Raw genomic sequence first — 16,354 nt, 5'->3', positions numbered from 1 at the left:
GAGGAAATAATTCAAACGATGTAAAAACAGCAGCATCACTGTGAACCTGGTGGATTAGACCCTAAGGACAAAAATCACCTTAAAAATCTTAAGCTGTTTTCAGAAATCATTCTGCTAGCAATGATATTAATATCATCACTCTGAAACACAGATAGTAAAGCCAAAGTAATTATATTAACACTGCTTGAAGTCATGATTTTAGGCAGAAGAGCAAAAATATACAAATACAAAATCAAAGAAGTTAAACAGAAGTCCTGCAATACTAAGTCCAAATTCAAAATTTTAGCAGGAACTCATGATATATTTTCTCCTAAATAGTTTTTATCATTCTGTCCACTGAAACAGCCTAGAAACAATGACCAGCTCATAAGCAATGAGCAGCCTTTAAGCCAGCTTGTGATCTTTAAACATCATTTCTCACAAAAGGAGCTAAATCTCCTTGAAGAAATTGCTGACTCTTGGTCTGGAGCAGGAAATGTACAAAATGTACCTAGAACATTTGTCATAATGGACAGCAACGAAGTTATCAAAATCTACTGGAGTTGTATTCAAAGAATTCAACAAACAGAAAGAGGCTCTCCGAGGCAAAAAATGACTGAAATGAACTGAAACACATCAAACATGTTTAAATCCATGAGGCTATAATTATAGTCAACAACAAAAACTCATTGATCCCCCTTGGAGGATGACTGAGAACCAAGTCCTCATTCTGAATAGATAAGAATAAAGGACTTGATCTGCCCTTACTGTGCAAACTCTATCTTGGGGTAACCAAAGAGTTTTAAGGGAAAGTTTCTCTTTAGAGAAGACTTCCATCAAATAAATGAAGGAATGATAGAATTAGACTATTTTCACTTTGCAACCCCTAGTGAAAAATGAGTCTATCAAAAATGATGAGCTACAACAAACAGACATGTTGCCCCACTGCCCCCTGAAAGAAGTACGCTCACGAAGATTTCTTGATAGAAAATTGTATCTAAAGCAGATCAAACTTTCCACTCTAGACTGTAGGTCTAAACAATTAGTCTCCAGGAAATTCTGGTGAGAGGAACAAGTTACAGATGCAATGACACTCAGAGTTGCAAAATAGAAAACTTGAAATACTGTAGGACAGATGCCTCTGTTTCTTCCATGTATAAATTGAAAAGGAAAAAAGATTGAACAGTTATAGATTAAAAGAAAATTGAGAGAAGGCATGGACCAATTCTCTGCTGTGGTCTTGTTTTTTCATGCAGCACGGGAGATTTTAGCTCCCCAACCAGGCATCGAACCCAGGTCAGTAAGAGTTCAGAGTCCTAACCACTGGACCGCCAGGGAATTCCCCAAACCAATTCTTTTCTTAAAAAAAAATTATATAAATAGGTAAATTCCATTTTGGGGTGTGAAAATGGTTATGTGGTTTCAGTTCTTTAAGGGTTCTTATTTAGCGATATGTATTGAGTTATGGATGAAGTGATTTGCTGTCTTAGATGTGCTTTGTAAGAATCCATTCTGGTTGTAAGGGAAGGTAGTGTGGTACAGGGCAGCAGAAATGAAACAAGACTAGGCACAAGCTAAGTACCAAAGCAAGTGGGCAATGATGGCAGATGGGAGTTTATTACATTATTCTATTTTTGTTGATTTTGACATGTTCTATTAGTAAACTTTAAAGTGAGAACTCTTTAGTTACACATACACACACGTACACTCTGACTTTCCCTAATTTCTTATTCTTGTTTTGAGCAAAGGATCTGGGTCAATAAGCAGTGAGTGGTGTTTTTTGTTGTTGTTGTTGTTCAAACCATCGAGGCATTTATTTCTGTACAGACAGTGTTGAGCACATTCTCAATTGGACAGTTTCCAGAGAAGACACTGTTTCACCATAACACCATGTGCTGGCCCTCTAGTTTCACATTCTGAATCTGGTCTTTCAGAAAATGTAAATGAAGCCTCCTGAATTGGAAGGTAAATTTGAAGCTTAGGGCACTATACAATATTAGTACTGAAACATAAGAACTGTTCTCCTTTGCTAGCATCTCAAGGATATAAGGATCTTGGCCAGTAGGCACAGCATGAAACACAAGTAGCACATGTGTAGACACAGGAGCTGGTGACCTGGAAGCAAAAGGGGTGCAGAAGGAAGGGGCAGGTTGTCCGACTTGAGGTTAGGTCTCAGTCATCTGCAGGTATCTTGGAGGTGTCTCTAGCCTTTCACAGCGTGATTTGAGATTCTGTGTCTCCAACGGTCAGAGAAATCTGAGCTGATGGCAGGGTTACAAGCAATTAGATCCACTGCCATTCATGAATTATCACTCCAGACCAAGTACTAAGCATTTCATATTCATTTCCTCCGTGAATCATTCCAGTCTCCCCTCTCCCATAGCACAGGCATTACCACCACACTTTTACAGGTAAGAAAAAGGAGGCTCAGAGAGGCTGAGTTATTCTCTCAGGATCACACAGGCAGCAAATGACTTCATTTGCCCTCTAACTTAGGGAATTCTGCCTTCAAAAGCCTCCCCCACTGTCTGGGTTTGGCAGGCCGCAGGTGGCATTTTGTGGGCACCAATGCCCAGAGCATTTCCTGGGTGAAAATCCTGCCCACTGAAATAAGGACAACAGCACCATCAGGGAAAGGATGAAGACCTGTTACCAAAGGCGAATGAGTTCAGAAGACAACTGATGCCTCTGTCGCTTATCTGGGCAGCAAATCCAGGACAAAAACAGCCAGAAAACCCAGCAGGGGCTGGTGGGCACTGAGGAAGGAGAAGGTATGTTTTACAGCTCCTTTTCCTATCACCTTCTATCACTTTAAAATAAATTGACCACAAATGATAATCTATAGACACATGCAGCCATTGCCGCTCGTGGCAAGTATTGCAGTAAAGGCTCATTTATTTAGCGTCCTGCTGATTAGCAGGTAGTGCACTGCCGTGTGTGAAAACGGACACACATGGGAAGCTGCCGTGTAGTACATGGGGCTCAGCCTGGCGCTCTGTGGTGCCCTAGATGGTGGGGATGGGGGCAGGCAGGGAGAGGGCTCTAACAGGGAAGAGATATGTGTATGCATAGAGCTGATTCATTTCATTGTACAGCAGAAGGTAACACAATGTTGTAAGCAACTATACTCCAATTTAAAAAAAATAACAGAAAGTAATGATACATACAGTGAGAACTGATGATTGTGAAGATGACCCAGAGGCAGAAAGATATCCTCAAGAGGTTTATGACCCACCAAAATGCTATTACATTCCAGAGGCAGAGCAATAAATATATCCTGTTGAATTAAATGTATCTAAAAACTTTTCAGCCACATATGGTTATGTGAAATCTATATAACCAGAATACATGATTACCCAGAATAAACATGCTCTCTGACCATGCTGGGTTTTCTGCCATTGGATAATGATAAATACAGCCTCCACAGTACATAGTTATTCTACCACATGAAGAGTTGAAGACAGATAAAACTGAATGGAACAAATCTGGTAGAAAATAACCAAGAAACAGTCCTTTCAAAATGTATCATTTAGGACTTCCCTGGAGGTGCAGTGGTTAGGAATCCACCTGCCAATGTAAGAGACACAGTTTTGATCCCTGTTCCGGAAAGATCCTACATGTCTCAGGGCAACCAAGCCCACACGCCACATCTACTGAAGCCCGAGTGTCCCAGAGCCTCGAGTGTCCTAGAGCTCAGCAACAAGAGCAGCCCCTAAATGAGAAGTCCGCACACAGCTAGAGCAGCCCTCACTTGCTGCAACTAGAGAAAGCCCACACACAGCAACGAAGCCCCAGCAGGTCAAAACTTAAAAATAATTAAATGAAATTCAAAGAAATGCATCATTTGTAGGGAGAAATTAGACACTAAAATTTAGGGGCTTGCAGTGATTCTCCAGTACATTTGGGAAGGCTTCCCACCACTATTATCATGTTTAAGGAAATAATATATGTAAATTCTTATATATGCCCAATAATTGGCAAGGGCTTCTATGTATCGGGCTTCCCTTGTGGCTCAGCTGGTATCTGCTTGCGATGTGGGAGACCTGGGTTTGATCCCTGGGTTGGGAAGATCCCCTGGAGAGGGGAAAAGCTACCCACTCCAGTATTCTGGCCTGGAGAATTCCATGGACCATAAAGTCCTTGGGGTCACAGAGTTGGAATGGACTGAGTGACTTTCACTTTCATTTTCTTTCTAAGAGTCAGCTATTGTTATTACTATCATAATTATTAAAATGATCCTTGCTTTGTAGGTCCTGATAATAGAATTACGTTGACAGAAATTATCTTGTATTGTCTTTTATTTTGTCTTCAGAAGAGGAGTGGGTGTGTGTCTTTGGTCTTAGTTTGAATTAAGATTCCCTTGAACATAGTACAGTCTAGTAATGACCATGGTATTCCCTGTTTTATGCTTTTAATTTATCCCAAATAAGAAAATAATGAAAAGCAGGCACAAGACAAAAACGCTACAGGATTTCTAAAATGCAGAATCTTTGTGGAAAAAAGCGCTATAAGCAGGTTTGTCAAATGAAGTCTCTCAGATGATATAAGCCAGCAGAGCATGGTGATACTCTTCTTGTCTCACCAGAATCAGTCACGGTTCTCCAAGGACGTAGAACCAACAGAAAGGCTGCTTTTTTAAAAAATTGGCTCATGCAATTATGACTCTGGCAAACCCAAAATCTGCAAGGTGGGTCAGCAGGCTGGAGAATCAGGAAGAGCTAATGTTCCAGTTCAAGTCCAAAGGCAATTGACTAACAGAATTCATGCTTGACCCAGGGAAATCAGTCTTGTTTTATTCAGGCCTTCAACTGATTGAGTAAGGCTGGCCACACTAGGGAAAGCAATCTCCTTTATTCGAGCCCACTAATTTCAATTTTAGTTCAGTTCAGTTCAGTCGCACAGTCGTGTCCGACTCTTTGCGACCCCATGAACTGCAGCACGCCAGGCCTCCCTGTCCCCATCTCAAAACAATCTCACAGAAGCATATATGTTTGACAACATATCTGGGCACAGTACAGCCAAGTTGTCCCTTAACTGTCACAATCTCTCTCTCTTACACACACACAAGCACACGCACACTTGATCATGATTCATCACAAAGTGAGGAAGGAAGTACCTAGGTCATAACACCAAGCACCAGGGGTCTTCTGGAGCCCTCCAAAGAGATTACTTGTCTGATGAGACCATCAGCATATAAATTTCAAGATATGATTTATTTTCTTCTTTCACGAGAAAAATAATCCATTGATTCAGAAAACAGGCACTATTTATCTAAGATGCTTTTTTTTAGCATCTCCGAGGTAAATATCTCTATATCCCCATTTCCACAAACTCTTCAGTTAAGTGACTTGCCCCAGCATCCATCAGCTAATAGAAGAACCCAAATTTGAACCTAAATTTGGAGTCTTTAGCCTCCACATGACTTGTGATTTCTCTTCATGAGCCCAAGAGGTAAGGGAAGAAAGAAGATCAGAAAAATGCTTCTAACAGAAGAAACCTGTGATGGTAAGTGTGCAATAGTCCATGCTATTCCCTTACTTCATCTCTGTTTAGGGGTCTTGTGGGGAGGAATACTCACTCAGGTAAACAACCAAGCCTGTAGACTGAAAACCATAACCCCTCTTCTAAAGGGATTTGAGGATGCCTTTGTTAGCAAGACATGCCCATATTTCCAGTCCATTACACTCTGTTGACAATTGTCGGTTGTAGATTCTTACTGAGCCCCTGGAAAGGCTCTCATCCAGGCCATCTGCCTGGCCTCTTATCTCTGCCAGCCCCAAATTTAGACTAACAGTTGCTCATGGCTTGTGGCAGAGCTATTCCAAAGAACTGCTTGCTCAGAGGCAGGCAGCCGGTGGCAAGGCTGCACTTTGATCTCTTGCTGGCCTCTTCTAGAGCCTGGGTGACCGACATCAAGTCTTCATCTGTCTTCAGCTCATGCTCAGATCACCCTTGTTTGTGGCTGGGTGCTTTGAGTGTGGAAACACTGAGTTGGAGTTACATAACAGGATAGTAACAGAATTGCGTGTTCCGTTCGCTTATAAAAATTTGTGTTGGACCAAGGCGGATGGTTCCAAATAGGAAAAGGAGTACGTCAAGGCTTATATTGTCACCCTGCTTATTTAACTTCTCTGCAGAGTACATCATGAGAAACGCTGGGCTGGAAGAAGCACAAGCTGGAATCAAGATTGCCAGGAGAAATATCAATAACCTCAGATATGCAGATGACACCACTCTTATGGAGAAAGTGAAGAGGAACTAAAAAGCCTCTTAATGAAAGTTAAAGAGGAGAGTGAAAAAGTTGGCTTAAAGCTCAACATTCAGAAAACAAAGATCATGGCATCTGGTCCCATCACTTCATGGCAAATCGGTGGGGAAACAGTGGAAACCATGTCAGACTTCATTTTTCTGGGCTCCAAAATCACTGCAGATGGTGACTGCAGCCATGAAATTAAAAGATGCTTACTCCTTGGAAGGAAAGTTATGATCAACCTAGATAGTATATTCAAAAGCAGAGACATTACTTAGCCAACAAAGGTCCGTCTAGTCAAAGCTAGGATTTTTCCAGTAATCATGTATGGATGTGAGAGTTGGACTACAAAGAAAGCTGGGTGCCAAAGAATTGGTGCTTTTGAACCATGGTGTTCGAGATGACTCTTGAGAGTCCCTTGGACTGCAAGAAGATCCAACCAGTCCATCCTAAAGGAGATCAGTCATGGGTGTTCATTGGAAGGACTGATGCTGAAGCTGAAACTCCAATACTTTGGCCACCTCATGTGAAGAGTTGACTCATTGGAAAAGACCCTGATGCTGGGAGGGATGGGGGCAGGAGGAGAAGGGGACGACAGAGGATGAGATGGCTGGATGGCATCACTGACTCGATGGACATGAATCTGGGTAAACTCCGGGAGTTGGTGATGGACAAGGAGGCCTGGCGTGCTGCAATTCATGGGGTTGCAAAGAGTCGGACACGACTGAGTGACTGAACTGAACTGAAGGGGGATGGGGAGTGGGACTAAATTGAGAGGTTGGAATTGACATATACACACTACTGTGTATAAAATGGGCTTCCCTGGTGGCTCAGACAGTAAAGAATCTGCCTGCAGTGCAGAAGATCTGGGTTCGGTCCCTGGGTCGGGAAGATCCCCTGGAGAAGGGAATAGCAACCCATTCCAGTATTCTTGCCTGGAGAATTCCATGGACAGAGGAGCCTGATGGGCTACCATCCCATGGGGTCATAAAGGGTTGGACATGACTGAGCGACTAACACTGTCATTTACACTTACCTATATAAAATACATAACCAATAAGGGCCTACTGTATAGAATAAGCAACTCTATTCAATACTCTGTAATGACCTATATGGGAAAATAATCTGAAAAAGAGTCAGTATATGTTTATGTATAACGAATTCACTTTGCTGTACAGCAGAAACTAACACAACATTTTAAATCAACTCTGATGGCTCAGCAGGTAAAGAATACACCTGCCATGCAGGAGACAAAGGAGATAAGACACAGGTTTAATCCCTGGGTCAAGAAGATCCCCTGGAGGAGGAGATGGCAACCCACTCCAGTATTCTTGCCTGAAAAATCCCATGGAAAGGGTAGCCTGATGGGCTATAATCCAAAGGGTCACAAAGAGTTGAACATGACTGAGTGAGTAAGCACACATACTCCACTAAAAATCAAGTTTTAAAAAAATGTTTGTGTTGGTATTTGGGCTAGGAAAGCAGTCTATCTCTGTGTTCTCCCTGTGGCCCCCAGATAACCGTATTCCTGCTTTAGTCCAGTGCCTGGTCTCCAGGAGGACCAGGAGTAAGAGGCAGAGTGCTTGGTAGAGTCGTGAGCTTGCTGGGTGCAGACACGAAAATAAAACACCCATCTGTGGAGCGTGACCAACAGCCACGTCCAGAGCAAGCGGATCTGCTGAGGCCACCTTCTGGCAGGGTGAAATAGGAGATCCTGCCTTCCCCTCCACTGTTGCTGCAACAGTAGGCCACTGCACATTTGCCAAAGCTCTACAAATCATGACTTATGTGAAAAACAATGCAAGGGCAGTCAGTCAAAGCCAAGGCAATCATGGGCAAGTGGTAAATTTACGTCGACAAGAGGTAATCCTAGTCTGATGCAAAGATAATAACCAAAAACCAGGAACGCAGTTGCCTTAATTCAAAAAAAATGTGTTATTTGCAATAAGGCAATAATTCAAAGACGATTCCTATTAAGAGAATCCTGCACTGGGAAGAAGATAGCAAGGCATTAATTTATTCAGATCTCAAAACAACATTATGAAGCAGGAATATATCATTAGCACTATTTTCTCGATAAGGAAATAGGCCCAGAGAAGTTAAGTAAACTTACACAAAGTAACACAACTAGTGACATGATACTACTAGGATATGAAACCAGGAAGTATGACTCCCATGTCTAAAGACTTAACCACTCTACTTACATGGCACCCTAATTTTGTAAATTTTTTATGCCTATGAGACACTAATAAGGCTGTTGAGATTTTTCTTTTCTTTTTCCCCATCTCATTTTGCACAAAAATATCACATGCATTAGTGCATAATACAGAAAATAATAAAATTTCATATTTTCTAAATATTTTATAATTTGGACTTCTTTCCAGCAAATATCTTGTCTGTGCCCTTTCTTCCAGAATTTTCCATATATGTGACTTCTACTGGGCTGGCCAAGTTTGAAGTCAAATTAGTTTTTTGAAACATGAGATCACAGTGCTCATTTACCCTATACTATGTTGCCTCTTTCAGGTCATGTTGAGTTTTAACTTCTTTCAAGAATGATTCCATTGTATCAGAAATTAAAACCTTAAATTAAGCTCTAATTTATTTTCACATATCAGTGAATAAGGTGAAAGGAAATTGAAGTAAGATTTGGGTTTTCTGATTTTCACATTTTGGAAATAATTTTTTTCCCCTTAGGGTCTTCCTAAAATCATACTGTGGAGCTAATCTTATTCTGCCTCTTCAGAAAGGGGAATAGAAATTTTATAGACAAATTTTTAAGTCACTCCAATGGCTTTAAACTGCCCTGTGTTGTCACAGGTTAGCTGTATGGTGACCTAACTTTTAATTTAGTTGCAATAACGTCGTAATTTCTTGAAGCCTCAGTTTTCTCCGCTATAAAATGGAGACAATATTCCCTGTTTTCTAAAGCTGTGAGATACAATTGAAATAGTAAAGATGAAGACCCAACACAAGCCTGGCACAAGAAAGGACACAGTAACAATTAAAATCCCGCTAGTCTGAGTTCTACCAGTCACCAGCAATGTGACTCTAGATATGCTTGATTCTTTTTCCTTTATGTGGTTCTAGACATCAAAGAGCCCTGCTGACTCTCTTTGTGAATTCAAGATGTCCTCTGTCCCACCCACCACCCCCTCAGTGTGCTGCTGACTGCACCCCACCAGGCTGGCACTCAGACCTGGTCCAGGCTGGCACTCAGACCTGGTCCAGGCTCCTAGCAGCTTCTCACATCCTCGTTCACATCTATTATCTCCAGGACATCTGAACTGAGCTAAATGTGCTAATTATGCACTCCTCAAGTAATTGCACAAGTTTGAAGTTGCCTCCATTAAAATGAATGTTTGGGCTGAAGAAAACTTCAGCTTGGAAAAGAAACAAGATTCCCAAGTTTGCCAGAGAATTTTCTTAATGCCATGGCTAATCTAGACTTGGCAGAGCTGAGAGATTCCCCAAGCAAGCTCTCTTCTGTATCTTCTCAACCCCAGCATGCTCCAGTAAAACTACACCAAAAAACTTCTCCCCATCCATTGTCATCATATTTTATTTGGAAACAAATTGGTCCAAAGACAAAGAAAACTGTGCTTCATAAAAAATAAAAAATAAATTTAAAATGGGGTGCTGAAATAATAAAACAATAATTACATAGTACCCACCATTTACTGAACATCTACTCCGTGTTGAAGTTCAATCATTAAGACATTTAATCCCCACAACAATCCTGGAGGTAAGTAGATATTAATGAAGTAATAATTTTAATTACATTCATTTTACAAATGAGGAAACTGAGGCAGATAGAGGTGAAGTGGTCTGACTTTAGAAACCACATTCCTTACTACCACAGTCTTATCCTTGATGGCAATAGTAAGAGTGATAATAGCTCATATTTAATGAGTACCTTCAATGCACTAGACACTACACAGTGTAACATGCAGAGGGAATTTGCTCGTTTAAAAAAAAACAACACACACACAGCTTCTAAGATGCCCATATTTTAAAGAAGGAGCAAAATTCACTTCAGAGATACATGGTGCTTTTGTTTATTCCAGTGGTTTTCAACTGGAATATTAGAACCACCTGGATAGAATTTTTTTAAATACCAACATCCAAAACCTAGCCCAGACCTGGGGGTGGATCCAAAGACATCAGTAATTTTTTAAAGCATTGTAGGTAATTCTGATGCCCAGCTTGAGAACCAGTGGTATACTTTAATCAACACACTTAGGATCATTTTTTTTGGTGAGAATGTGACTGGAAAAGAAAACACTGTCAATAAAGAAAAATGAATATTCTGCATAATAAAGTTACAGGAAATCAGAGTCTTCTTCAAATCAGAAGAGGGATTTGAAGAGGGAGAAATTATCTCTTTGGAAAGAGATCCAGACAGTCCAGGAGGAGGGACTGAAGATCCAACAATAAGATAATAGGAGAGACCCTGAGGGGCAAAGATGGAGCAGGAGATTAAAAAAACAGGGATACAGTACTTCACTCTGCTCTCCATCCACACCCTTTGCCATCTGGATCTGTAGCTCCTCACATCCAAAAATATATTTATTTTCCCCTACTTGAATCTGGATTGATTTTAGGAATTGCTTTGACCAACAGAATGCAGTAAAAGTAATGGAGTGCCATTTCTAAGCCTACATCTCAGAAACCTTGTATGCTTCCACTCACTTGCCATATGAACAACTAACTGCTGCAAGTTGAGAGACCACGTGAAATAGAACCAACGTATCCCAGCCAAGCTCCCAGACATGTGAGAATTCAACCAGGAACAGCAAACTGACCACTGGTAACTGATGATCCATATGAGAGTGCAGATGAAACCATAAAAACTACATGGCTGATCCTCAGTTGCCAATGCACAGAATTGTGACCACTATGTTTGGGGGTAATTTATTATGCAGCAATAGCTAACTGATACAGATGACTAGTGAGATGGCCTGTGGAATGGCTGAGATGCTCAGTTTTAGATTGGTCTCTGGACTGTGTTGTAAACTCTCTTGAATGCGGCCCAACTAGGCCCAGATCTTCAGTAAACACAACCACCTGGACTAATGATAATTTTCCTAGTAACTAAAGGCGAAGGAGAGTGCTGAGTCACAGAAGGTCAGTTACAGCAGGAAAGATGCAGAAAGGGCTTGAAAATTTTGCAGAGACAGGAAATCAGAGGGAGAAATCATCAGGAGACAAACAAAATTCCCCCAAGAATGCTGAGAGCCATAAAGCAAGGGAAATGGAAGGAGCCACAGCTTGTAGACTGGACCTCACGGAAGGCTTTTGGGATGTCAAGGAAAATGGGGAGTCTCTCGGGGCTGGAGGCCTCGGGACACCCCTGCAGCGAACCCCTGGGTAAGCTGGTACAACATGATTCCATCTGACTCTCACGTCGGCCTAACAGGAAGATATTTATTACCCTCATATTATAAGGGTATGAAGGTTAAATAACCTCCCCGGGATGACTCAACAGGAAGGAGGAGGGGTTGGGGCTGGCGGGGTGGAACCAGGTCTGACTCAAGCTTTCTGAGTAAAATGTGATTAGGAAGTAAGAGTTTTGAACCCTTGCTCCTGAAACTCCAAACTTCCGGGATTCCCAGGATGTGGCTGGCATTCCGCTGCACCCCGGTTGAATAAAAGGGACCCAAACGCTCGTGTTCCATTCAAACGCCATCCCAACCAGCCCTGGGATTTTTCTCTCTACTGAACAATTTCATTGGCTCCCCCCATCCCATCTGCCTGCTTTCAACAAGAGCCAGTGCTTCAGGGTTCCTGTGACCCCCTACCCTTGTCCTCCCCGAAGACGACGACGACGTGGCAGGACTGGGCTCTCAGATCCGGAAACCAGCCCGGGGTCACGTTAGCGTCCCCTGCTCTCTCCGGTGACGCAATTCCGCCCCAAGATGGCGGCGCCTCTCCCTCAGAGCCTGCGCGCGGCCCGGAGCCAGCCTGCCGCTCTCCAGCGTGCGAGCCGGACCCTCCGCCGGGCGCCGGGGAGGGGGAAACCAAGACCCGGGTCTGTCAAAGTCAGGAAGTCCCAGAAAACATCAGGAACCCAGGGCTTGTGCCCCTGCCCCGCTCCCTCTGCCACTACAGGGTCAACATCATCTCTGGATGCTGGAAAATTTTTCCCCTAAAAAAAACATATGCTTTCTTGAGGGGAAAAAAAACCCTGTGCCACCTGATTTATTTTTCAAATTAAAAAAAAAAATCCACCAGGCTCGATTTAAGCCTCCCCAGCTCTCCAGGGGGTGGGACAGAGGACAGTGACGTTCAGTATTCCCCATCTGCGCCATTTGCTCTTCTCACAAACACTGCTCTCCAGTCCGGGAGGACAAGGCGCCGCAGCTCCCTCCGGCCCTGGCAGAGAACCGAATCCTTACAGCAGCGGGAGCCAAGCTCTGTTGCCGGGAGATCAGGCAGGTCAGATAAAAATTAATTGAATGTGAAGCACCTTCTCTTCATGCTAATTGCAAACCCAGCTTGGAGCCTCCCATTTGTAAGAAGCTTTTGTCATAATTAATAATGTGTTTTAGAGGAGGGGGGCTCTGGTGACAGCTCGGTGCGGGTCCCTGGGTTTGGGAGTAAGCCCGTGAGTCTCTCCCGCCGTGACTCACAGATGCATGCCTCATGCCCAGCTCCATGGAGGCCGTGACCTTTGTCCATTAGCATCTGTCCCCCGCTGGTGACTTCACCAGCTGTCAGAGCCTCCCCTCCTCGGGCCCTGCGGCTTGTAGACTGTCTCTAGGCAGTTCTGCTCACTCCCCTTTAGCTGCTGGTGGTCCCTCCAAAGCCTCTGCACATCCCACACACTTCCTGTTGCTAAGGAATGAATCTAAGCTTGTCTTGGCTGCTTGCTGATAATTAAAATCCAGGGCCTGGAGGGTCCGCTATCAATTGGTAGTTAGTCCTCCAGTTCCCAGCCAACCTCCATAAGGACCCATCCGGGCTTCACTCACATCCAGTTTACTGCTCCCTACTGTGAACCCAGGTGCTGGTTATTCAGTCACTCAGTCGTCTCCAACTCTTTGTGACCCCATGGATGGCAGCTCTCCAGGTCTCCCTGTCCTTCACCAACTCCCAGAGTTTGCTCAGACTCATGTCCATTGAGCGGATAATGCCATCCAACCATCTTGTCCTCTGTTGTCCCCTTCTCCTCCTGCCTTCAGTCTTTCCCAGTATCAGGGTCTTGAACCTGAACACAGGTGGCGCTAGAGGTAAAGAACCCGCCTTTCTACGTAGGAGACAGAAGAGACTTGCGTTGGATCCCTGGGTTGGCAAGATCCCCTGGAGGAGGACGTGGCAACACACTCCAGTATCCTTGCCTGGAGAATCCCATGGACAGAGGAGCCTAGCAGGACTGCAGTCCATGGGGTTGCAAAGAGTTGAACGTGACTGACACGACTTGGCATACATACACTGTGAACCGGAAGTCAGGAAAATCTCAGGGTGGCAGTGAGGGGAGGTGCAACGGAGGAACCCAGAGGGTCCTGAGCTTGAACCCTCCCCTAGTTCTCTAGCCAAGTGGTCTTGGGCAAGTTATTTAACCTCTCCAGGCTCGAGGCTCCTCATTTGTAGCATGGAGACAGTACTACTGGCCTCCCTGGGTGGTTGTAGATGAGTTAAGCACCTAAAAAATAAACTAAGGTGTGAGCCACGGTTACCCCAGGTTTTGGGGACCAGCTCTGCACCCTGCCCTTGGGAGCCAAGTCCAGGCTTCGGGCCTGATTTCTGCTGGTGGTGAGTGAGTTGAGCTAGTTCCTTCCCCTTTAAGCCCACACGTACTCCCCATCTGTTTACTGGAGTGCACTCTACTACTTTCAGCCTTCCCACAAGGCCATGAGGCTAAGCAGAAGCCCTGAGGTGAGGGCACTGCCCAGCTAGAGGTTAATTTGCCCCCAGAGCCTCCAAGCCCAGGATGAAGGGAGCACCACAGGCAGGCTTCAGGAAGAGGAATGGCCTTTTGGGGTCCTGAGGGTGGGTGGAGGGAGCCCAGGATGGCAGGCCCGGGGCAGGGGGGAGGGAGGACCTTGCTTCTGCAAGACCCCAGAATCATCTTCCCCAGCCAGTCCACATCATCCCTTCTGGAAAATGACAGGGTGCTCCTGCTTTTCAGCTGACACCTACGGAGGCCTCTGGGCCTGAGACCTGGAATGTCTCTGGAGTCTTGGAAGTCTGTCATATTTCCCCATGAAGCCCCCAAACTCAGGACCTTCAGGCCAGGAAGGGGCACTGACCAAGGCCTCTTCAGAACTCCCTCAAGTCCTCTGGCTTTCTCAGTTTTCTCCAGAGGGAACCAAGGAAGACACAAAGGCCCAACCTTCAATTCTCTAGGAAAGAACAGGGTCCAGGGTCTTCCCAGTCTTCTCTCTCAATGATCCCAGAAGGCAATACAGTTGAGCAGCCCCAGACAGACCTGGGATCCAACGTCACTGACAAGCTGTGTGACTCTGTGTAAGGCTCTCAACCTCTCTAAGCCCTGGTTTCCTCCTCTGTAAAATGACAGTAATAATAACTACCTAGTAACAGTGCTGTGAGATTTCCACAAGATAATGCATGTAGCAGGACCCAAAGGAAGCGCTTGGCAAATAACAGCTCTTATTTCACCGGGTGGAAAAAAATCTGGAAGGAAGGAGTAGTCACAGCAAGCTAAAGAGCCGAGAGCACAGGACTGGGAAACAGAAACTCAGGGTTCAAATCCAGCCCTGTTGCTTCACAGCGATGTATCCTTAGACAACTCACTTGATACCCATGCAGTGGGAAGGGTGACTCATCTCAAGTGCAGATGTGATAATGCGTGTGAAATCACAGTGTTCGAGGGCTGCTGTGAGCAGGCATCGCTCATAGACTCACAGAATGCCACCGTGTCAGAAGACCTTGGAAAGCGTCATTACAAAGGCATGCATCAGGTTTTATTTAATGTCACATCCCTCCAGCACCTGGCCAAGTGCATCATCAAGCTCAGTAAATGTTTATCTTTGAATTAATAGATTTGGTCCAACCCTCCCACTTTCTAGAGGAAAATATCCTGAAGCATAGAAGTGACCACCAGGCCTTATGTTTTGGAGTTAAAAAGCAATCACTGCCCCCTTTCCTGAGCTGAGGGGGTTGCTACAGTCCTTGTGGACAGCCATTCATTTCTTGAACACCAGGATTTATGGAACAATAGAAATACGGATGCCTGCATGGAATTTGGAGAAGAGGGTGCTGGCAACAAAATAGACACCTCTTCTGAAAGTCACAAAAGATCCCCAAATCAATGACAGATTCACAACTGTGCCCTGGGGAAGACAGGCCACACCCATGAACACAGACACCCCTCCCCACCCCCCCATTTCAAGTCGGCGGCCTGTCAGACGCTAAGAGTTAGCAACCCAGGCACTCAGCCAAAGTCCTGCCGTTACCTGCCAGGCCTCAACAGAGACACAAAGAAATAGAGACATGATAGAATCACAGAGGCTCTCTTCTCTGTGTTTATGGGGAGTTCCAAAACACAGATCTACAGAGGTGAGTCATGGCAAATTGGATGAGGATATGGAAATTTAACCATATGGGTTGTTTTGATAGGTTGCTCCTTTAGAAGCATACTGTCCATTTTTGGAAGCTGGGAGCCCAGCTCTGACATCTCCAAAGACGGAACTCTTTCTGTTCTACCCCCTGCCCTTGCCCAGGAGACTTGTCTGGTTTTTGTCCCCAGGATGAGGACACAGCCCATCAGGTATGGTCAGAAAATGTACTGGATCAGACTCTCTGACAGTGTGTTCTGGTCCCCACCTCTCTGGAACTGAATCAGAACCCCTGCAGATAGCACCCTGCTGCTGCTGCTGCTAAGTCGCTTCAGTCGTGTCCAACTCTGTGCGACCCCATAGATGGCAGCCCATCAAGCTCCACCATTCCTGGGATTCTCCAGGCAAGAACACTGGAGTGGGTTGCCATTTCCTTCTCCAATGCATGAAAGTGAAAAGTGAAAGTGAAGTCGCTCAGTCATGTCCAACTCTTAGTGACCCCATGAACTGCAGCCCACCAGGCTCCTCCATCCATGGGATTCTCCAGGCAAGAGTACTGGAGGGGGCGCCATTGCCTTCTCCGAGATAGCACCCTGGGAGCTCC

Source organism: Capricornis sumatraensis, chromosome 11 (assembly GCF_032405125.1).
Source record: "Capricornis sumatraensis isolate serow.1 chromosome 11, serow.2, whole genome shotgun sequence".
Classification (NCBI taxonomy): Eukaryota; Metazoa; Chordata; class Mammalia; order Artiodactyla; family Bovidae; genus Capricornis; species Capricornis sumatraensis.
The sequence above is the reverse complement of the archived record's forward strand: the minus strand, read 5'-3'. Positions refer to the sequence as shown.